Source organism: Elephantulus edwardii, unplaced genomic scaffold (assembly GCF_000299155.1).
Source record: "Elephantulus edwardii isolate Elephantulus edwardi_28Jun2011 unplaced genomic scaffold, EleEdw1.0 scaffold00016, whole genome shotgun sequence".
Lineage (NCBI taxonomy): Eukaryota > Metazoa > Chordata > Mammalia > Macroscelidea > Macroscelididae > Elephantulus > Elephantulus edwardii.
This window is the reverse complement of record NW_006399766.1, coordinates 2,222,466-2,231,605: the sequence shown is the minus strand read 5'-3', so window position 1 is coordinate 2,231,605 and position 9,140 is coordinate 2,222,466.

Sequence of the window (9,140 nt, the reverse complement as noted above, 5' to 3'; positions counted from 1 at the left end):
GCATTTGGACAAGAACAAACTGGGAGGAGGGTAAAGAGAATAGTGCAACAATGAATGAGTGGAAGCCCAAAATCTCTGTAAATGTTTATGAAAATTAATAAAATATAATTTTTTTTAAAAAAAAGAAAAGAAAAGTATTGATTATACCATGGACTGCCAGGTGAACAAACAAGTTCATCCTAGAGAGGGTGAAATCAGGCTGCTCCTTGGAGGCATGGATTCTGAAGCTCTGTCTAATATACTTTGGGCATGTTGCAAGGAAGGACCAGTCCTTGGAGAGGGACATCATGCTTGGAAGGGTGGACGGGCAGTGCAAGAAAGGAAGACTCTCAGTGAGATAGATTGATTCAGTGACTAGGTTAATGAGGATATGAGTGTCACACGTAGTAACGTTGGCACAGGGCTATTGTACATAGGATCACTATGAGTTGCAAGCAGCTCAACATCACATGGCAACATGTTATCAGGAGGGCTTGGTCTGTGGAAAAGGTCTTAACGCCTAAAAAAATGGAAGATCTTTTCTAGGAAATTCCTCAAGAAGATGGTGGCTACAGCAATGGGTTTAAGCAAAGCATCAGTGAGGATGGTGTAGGCTCAGCCAGTGGTTTCATTCTGTTGTATTTAGGGTCACTATGGATGTGAGTCAACTCAACAGCACCTAACCACAACAATAGGCCTTTCGCCATTATTAATGAAGACTCCTATCCTTGTCTTCCTAAATTATTTTAGTCATAATTCTATAACTTGATATTAAATACTTGTGCTAGATGACATGATTTTGTTGCTTTCCCATCGCATACATAATATCATATACCATGAGTGGTTATTGATAGGTTTCATCAAGTAATCTTTTTGACTCATAGTGATCTATGTGACAAGATAGGATTTTCTTAGCTGCAATCTTTATTGGAGCAGAATTCCATCTTTTTCTTCTTTGGAGGAGCTAGGTAGATTTGAACTGCTAAACTTTCAGTTGACAGCTGAGTACTTAACCATTGCCCCATTCTGCACTTACCTAAGATGCTCTTACTGTATGTGTTTTTGGAAGATAGAAATTATGTTCAAAAGTGATTTTTATGAACAAGGTGTTAATCCTTTTTAATGTCTAACAAGGAATAAGGCCAAAGCAAGATGAAGGGCCACGGCTCCTGTTAGTGATTTGCAGGATCAGATTTCCTAGTCTTAATTTTATTACCCAGGCCTTCCTACTAATTTTGCTGGATCAAATATGGCAGCTGAAAAACTGGCACTGGGTATGAAGAATTAAAATAGCTCCTTACTTACACTAGTTTGGATTGGTATCCTGGGTCTATTATTTATAGTGAACTATGAACTAAGAGAAGGAGATGGGAAAAAATGCTGGGAAAACTCCACTGAAAAGTGTTTTTCATTGTGAAACCCACTACCAACATCACTAACCAAAATAAGGGCTTACTATTATGTATTACTAAATTTATAAGCAATGGGATTGCTTTGAATAACTGTGCTTTAGAGGAAGTTATTAAACAAAAGAAAGTTTTAGAAATAGCTTATAATACCTTCACCTATGCAGATGACACCACCTTGCTTGCTGAGACTGAAGAGTACCTGAAGTACTTGCTGTAGAAGGTCAAGGAGTGTAGTATTCAATATGGATTGAAGTTCAACATCAAGAAGACAAAGATTCTCACCACTTGGCCCACTGGCAGCACTGTGATAGATGGAGAAGAGATTAAGGTCGTTAACAACTAATTACAGCTTGCCCGGCTCCACAATCAACACTCTTGGCACCAGCAGCCAGGAGATCAAAAGAGGAATTGCACTGGGAAAATCAGCTGTCAGGGATTTCTCCAGAGTACTGAAAAGCAACGATGTCAGTCTAGATAGAGACTAAGGTGTGTCTGATCAAGGCCATGGTTTTCACTATGTATCAGAGAGCTGGACAATGACTAAGGATGACAGAAGAATAATTAATGTCATTGAGTTGTGGTGCTGGAGAAGGGTCTTGAACATACCATGGACTGCCAAGAAAATGAGTAAGTTTGTCTTGGAGAGAGTGAAACCTAGTTTCTCCTTGGAGGCTAGGATTTTGAAGCTCTATACTTTGGCCCCTAATGCTCAGAAGCATAGAAGGATGGCACAGGAGAGGAAGACCCCAGGTGAGAAAGATTGATACATTAACCAGGGCAATGGGGATAAGCGTGTCTGAGTCAGTGACACTGGCTCAGGACAGGCCAGTCTTCAGAGCCATTGTACAGGGTTGCTTTGAGGTGACTTGACACATAACAACAATAGCAACAACAACAGCAACAAAATTCACTTACTTCCTCAGTTTAATAACTGATGGCAAAATTATTGGCATACAATTTTCCTTAGCACCTTAAAATGGTTAATTAATATGTTTACATATTTAATGTTCACTGTGGCTACATGGACCAATTGGCAGCATCATGATAGATGGAGAGGAAATTGAGATTGTTAACAATTTTAGCTTGCTCAGCTCCACAATCAACACTCAGCAGTCAGGAAATCAAAAGACGAATTGCACTGGGGAGTCTGCGCACAAGGACCTTTTCAGAGTGCTAAAGAGCAATGATGTCAGTCTAGAGATTAAGGTGTGCCTGATCCAGGCCATCGTTTTCGTAATTACATGCTATGCATCAGAGTGCTGGACAATAATAGAAGTGGAATTGATGTCTTTGAGTTGTGATGCTGAGGAAGAGTCTTGAACATATCATGGACCACCAGGAGAACAAATAGATCTGTGTTGGAGAGAGTGATGCCAAGTTTCTCCTTGGAGGCAAGGATTTTGAAACTCCATCTAACATACTTTTGGCACGTGGCCAGGAGGGATCAGTTTTTGGAGAAGGACACCATGCTTGGAAGAGTAAAGGAACAGTGAAGGAGAGGAAAACCCAGGATGAGATGGATTGACACAGTAACTGGGGCAATGGGATTGGGTGTGTCAGAGTCAGTGAGACTGCTCAGGACAGGACAAGGCTCAGAGCTACTGTACGTAGGGTCATTATTAGTTGTGGGAGACTTGATGACACATAATAACAACAACAACAACAATATGGCTATGTGGTGGGAAGCTCTGTAGGGAGTTATACTGCTAACCCAAAGGCAGCTTATTTCTGATGGTTCAAACCCTACCAGTGACTGAAAGGGAAAAAGATGACAGGAAGACTAAGAGAAGTTTCATGTTTCAAACTCACTAAGAAAGAGGTATTTTGAAAGACAAACCTGGCAATCTTCTTCTGAAAGATCAGTAATAAAAACCCTATGCAGCAGTTCTGGTCTGCACACATGGGAAATCTAACTACTGGACAGCACTGAATAATAATAACAATAGACAATACATTTGTAACAATTAGGTCAACCAATAGAACAAGAGAGCTTTAACTATACTGCTGTAATATCTATTTATAACAGTCAAATTCATCCAAGATCATGTTTTAACACTCAATATCATCAAAATGTAGACCATTTTACGTTATACTTTTAGTTAATACATTTCCAGAGCTTTTTTCCCCCACAATTTCAAGGAAGCTAAAGATTAATAAGAAATTGAGACTAAATGAAAAGCATAATAAAGAATTAAAAACCTAATACAATGGTATAAACTAAAAACTCTAGGTTTTTACCTACTTACAAATTATAAATTAGTGACCATGTTACTATTTCATAATTCCAATTAGAAGATTGAATTGGAGGCAAAGTTCTCGCTTCCAGAATTTTGATTTTTTAAAAAATTATTTTATAAGATTTCTGTTGTTTCTTAAATCTGACTTTCAGTGTCCTCTTGGGATGCTACTATAAATAGCTCATGATTTTGGGGCACACCCTCAAACAGTATCTGATTACATGAGTTTTGGTGAGGCCTAGGAATTATATGTGTGTTTGTTTTGTTTTGTAACTGCTACTAATAATACTATGTTTAGGAAATATTTCTTTTTTATTTTCTTTTTCATTGTGCTTTGAGTCAAAGTTTACAAAGCAAATAGATTTTCTTTCAATCATTCATACAGTCACCACGTTGTCAACAGACTCTTCTAATTTTCTTCCCAGGATTATTATTTCCATTCATACTTCTAGTCTACCAGTTCCTGCCTTCTTTACTTTCTACCTGGGCAAATATTGCCTTTTTAATCTTCTGTGATTGACGGTTTTCAGGAACATCTCCTTGGTGTTATTTTTGTTTGCTTGATAAGAATGTCATTTTTTTAGCCAAAAGTTGAGTTACAGAGATTATTTCAGTTCCAGACTCATATTATGACTAAGGACCATAGTCTTTGTAGTTCCACTAGTGTCTGTTAGAATAGTAAATCTGGTCATTTTTATGACTTTCAGCTTTGTTCCATATTTTTCTCCCACCCTTTCCAGGACCCTCTATTATACTTTTTTCCCCTCCTCCCTATTAGGACTGCTTAAACGATTCCTTGATCTAATGTAACTCATTTGCATTTTAATATTCTTTCTTGAGGGGAGGATAGAAGTAAAACTACATTTTGGAACATTATAATAATGTATAATCTACACTACCTGTAGCACATAAAGTGATTGTCATGCATGAATATTAATAATCCCAGAAACTATGCATTAATTATCTAATTTAGTGCCCTAAAGTTTATTTTAGGTTTTTAGGTTTGATCTTTATGTGTTTAAGTCCATGGAAGCTTGTAGTGCATGGGCTGAGAATTTTTTTTATAGGCCAGATAAGAGTTTCATAAATATTCCTCATGTATAGAATTATGTGTACATTGAATAATAATAATCTAAATTTATATACATTCTATTCACATGAATTATCTCTTCTCTTGACTAGGTAATAATTTGGTCAAATGGGTACAAATTGCAGTTTCTAGAACACATTAGATAAACCTACCCTAAGATCTATTTTAATTTTAAAAAAATATATGGTCACTGTCTTCTGAAGGAAAAAAGATATGTTCCCAGAGAACATACTGTTCACAGTTTAAAATGTGGTTTCCAGGAATGAAGTTTAGCCAAAAGGAGAAATGTGCCACTACAGTACTGAAACATATTTGGGTTTGTGCAGTATCTTGTGTGTGTGTATATAAGCACACACATTCCAAATAAATGGACTCAGATAAGGCTGAGCTTTACTGAGAAAGGCATACAGATTCAATTTAGCACAGTCAGTAGTGTTGCCTTAGAACTCAAAAAGTAAAAATGCTATATATGGTTGTTCTCTCATGTAATTCAATTAGCTTGATACTGGTGGTGTTATGTGCTGTAATGTTGTAATCTTCTAGCAAATTTTCAAAGTCAGTAACTGGTACAGAAGGAGACTGCCCATCTTTCTCCCATGGAGCAGCTGGTAGATTCGAATTGCCTGCCTTTGAGCCACCAGAGCTCCCTGATCACGTTGATATTGTTGTTATTGTTATGGGTCGTCGAGTTACCCACAACTCACAGTGACCCTATGTACAGCAGCTCTAAATCCTATCCTGAGCCAGTCCAGTGACTCTGACACACCACCCCAGTTACCCCAATTAGTGTGTCAATCCATCTCGTCTGGAGTCTTCCTCTCCTGTGCTGTCCCTCCACCTTTCCAAGCATGATGTCCTTCTCCAAGGACTGGTTCCTCCTGGCCGCATTCTCAAATTATGTGAGACAACTTCAAAATCCTTGCCTCCAAGGAGAAACTTGATTTCACCTCCCCCAACACAGACCTATTTGTTTTTCTGGTGGTCCATGGCATGTTCAAGACTCTTCTCCAGCACCGCAATTTTTAATTCATCAATTCTGCTTCTATTATCCTTAGTCATTGTCCAGATCTCTGATGCATAACATGTAATTGCAAAACCCATGGCCTGGATCAGGTGCACCTTAGTCTCTAGACTGACATCATTGCTCTTTAGTACTTTGGAGAGGTCCTTGACAGCAGACTTCCCCAGTGCGATTGTCATTTCCTGGATGCTTGTACCAAGAGTATTGATTGTAGACCCAAACAAGCTAAAGGTGTTAACAATCTCAATCTCCTCTCCATCTATCATGGTGCTGTCAATTGGCCCAATAGCAAGAATCTTTTTCTTCTTGATGTTTAGTTTCAATCAGCTTGATAGTGTTTAATTAACCTGAATTGAAAAATTGTTTTTAAACTTTGTGAACCACTGTCCTACATCCTCAGTGGCTACTTCCAAATAATTTATAAGACAGGCATTATCCATTACACAAATTATGTGAATCAATATCCAAAACCTTTTGGTAACAAAAAGCTCAAACTCCTACTGTAGTGGCATAAACTCATAATCACAGTAAGCTCATTTTGATCAAACCATTCTTTTTATTTTAATGATATACTTTAGAAGACAGCCAAGATTTAGCTAAAACATACAATAGGCGATTATTAGGAATTCTTTTCAATTTATAACTTGGAAAATTGCAAAGCATTTTTTTGTTGTTAATGAACATAGTAAAAAGAAGACATCGTTATTGTTTGAAATACTGAAACAAATTTATTCTAATGTGAGAGTCAATATAAAGAGATAATAACACAAGCTAAGACCAGGGTTGGCCTTACAAGTCCTAAAGCAGGAAACAACTGTGTGTAATGATGATCCCCTTTTGATAAACTCTTTAAGACAATTCTTTCTTCAACCATCTCGAATCTACCCCAAGCTACTCAGCTAGGGAAGGATGGACAGTTTCCTCCAGTGCAGTTTACTGCCTCTGAAAACCTGCTGGAAGGTCAGCTATGAATTGGTTTCAACTTGAAAGTACCTTAAAAAGGGGAGAGAGGTGAGGGAAATTGGAAGTACCTGGTCTGAAAAACAATGTATTCGAATTTTATAAATAAACTAGGATAATAAATATAAATTTTTTAAAGTTAACAAAATCTAGTTTTTAACTAACATCTAGCGTCTACAAATTGATGCCACTTAAATTTATGTATTCCAAAGTAAGAGCTTCATAATGCATTTTGCTTGTATTCTTTTCCATTGGTTAACTTTCTGTGTGCTCTGATTTCCTACAGGGAAACACCAAGTTCTTTTTCTGTTCTCGAGCTTTTAGATGAATTCACTGCTAGATTGGTTCTGAATTCTGAGCCACAATAAAGATCATTCTTCCACAACTTCGAAAAGCACTTTTTTTTTACAATTTGACTGAAGTAGGTAATATTATAGAGCTCCAAAGTCTACAATACTTTGATGTGTGATCTTTACAACCCTAATAAAGTTTAGAGGTTTAAATCTTAAATAAAAAAAAGGAACCAAAAAACCCAACAACAATGAGGAGCTATGAGGACCTCTGGTGGTCGACTTAATATAGAGTTGTGCTGCTAACCCGTAGTCAATTCTTCTCTTAGCAGTTTTAATTTAACAGTAGTTCCTCAGGAGAAAGATATATAGTCTCCTCCCACGCAATTTACAGTCCCAAAAGCTTGCTGTAGGATCTGTTGTAAGTTGATCCAGTGAAATATTAAATGAAATAAGGTAATCTGTGGTACATCATAAACTCAAAGCGCTCAGCTTCACTGATTTCAGAATATTCCTATTAAATAAAGTTCAATGATGGGAATACAGTCAATTTATTTATATTGTATTACTTTGCTTCTTTCCAAGAAGAAATCATGGAAAACTATCCAAGGCATTTCTCCACAGAGCAGTAACCAATTTGGAGTGGTAAAAGTACCTATCGATACCTATCTATGAAAATGGTTCTACAACTCTAAGTATTCTCAGGTAGAGTTTATTTTGAAGTTAAAAGAGTTTACAGTACTTTAAAAGGGCAAAGCTGCTTTTCTTCAACTTCTTCTAGAATAGAGCATGCCAGGATCCCAATAAGTTTATGCAATACTGAGATGAAGACCAGTTAGAAGGGAAGACTAACATATCAAATCTGAAAGGAGAATTCTGAAATACCTTTGGCATCTCAACAGGTGAGAAATAACTTCAACTTTCTGTTGTTGATGTTTCTTTCTATAGGAACCCCTCTGTCTAGCAAGCGCCAAAAAAGATCATATTCCAATACCTAGAAATATCCACATGTGGGAGGCAAAATTCAGTTGGGTACTGCTTCTCTTAGGTACATGAAGTATTTCCTTAATACTATGAAGCTAGCTTAAAATGTAATGAATCTTGAACTGAGCAGGTGTTTGTTGTTTTTTTTTAAAGAAGGAATTTTGGAGAAAGCAGTTGTAACCAAAAGAATATATAATAAGCAATTCTCTTTGATATGTCATCAAATTGAGTAATAAGCTTTGAAATTGTACTATCCTTTATAATGTTTCATAGGGAGTTGTTCTGCTAACCCAAAGGCCACTCTTCTCTGGCAGTTCAAACTCATAAGAGGCTTTGTGGAAGATAAATGGGAAGTCACCTTCCTTGTGATTTATGGTCTCAGAAACCCAAGGTTATGATTTTTTTCTGACTCAATTACAATGAGAGAGACAAAGTTTATATTTGGGAAACTGGTAGGATAGGATATAGAACATTTTACTAACAAATAAGAAAGAAATATTAAATTACACAAAATAAAACATTAAGAAAAGCTACAACCCTATGAACTTGGAGAAAGGTTGAAAGTTATACAATTGTTCAGGTGTTCCACTCATAGGGTCACTATGAGTCATCTACGACTCGACGGCACTTAGCAACAACAACATACTAGTTAAAACTGTAACACAAGTTCTATTATTAAGGTTTGAACTTGTTAAAATGAGTACATTTTCAGGATACTTGTAAGAAGTTACACAAATCAAACTGAGGATGCTTAGCATCCTATTTGCATGCATTTATGGTGAATTTCTATGTTCTTTCATTTCAGCCAATTGCTTTCTGGTATTTTTATTCCATCAAAAATAACTTTTACCCTCGCCCATCTTTGTCTGTTTAATTTCTCTACCGTCACCCTAGTTCTGCCTCTTTTCACAGCACCAATCTTGAATACCTTATTTACAACTCTTTCTATTTCTGTCCTTTTTCCTTTTGTACTCTTCTTGTACAGAAATATCTTAACTTTCCTCCTCAGTGGAAACTCCTTAAAGGAAAACATCACATAACACATAAAATATGTAGGAAATTTTGACTGTTTACAATGATGGACTGATAGTCTGGTATCCTTATTCAGAATAAGAAAGATCATTCTGTAGCCATCAGCAAAGATCCCATAAATATAAAAATCAATGCTTA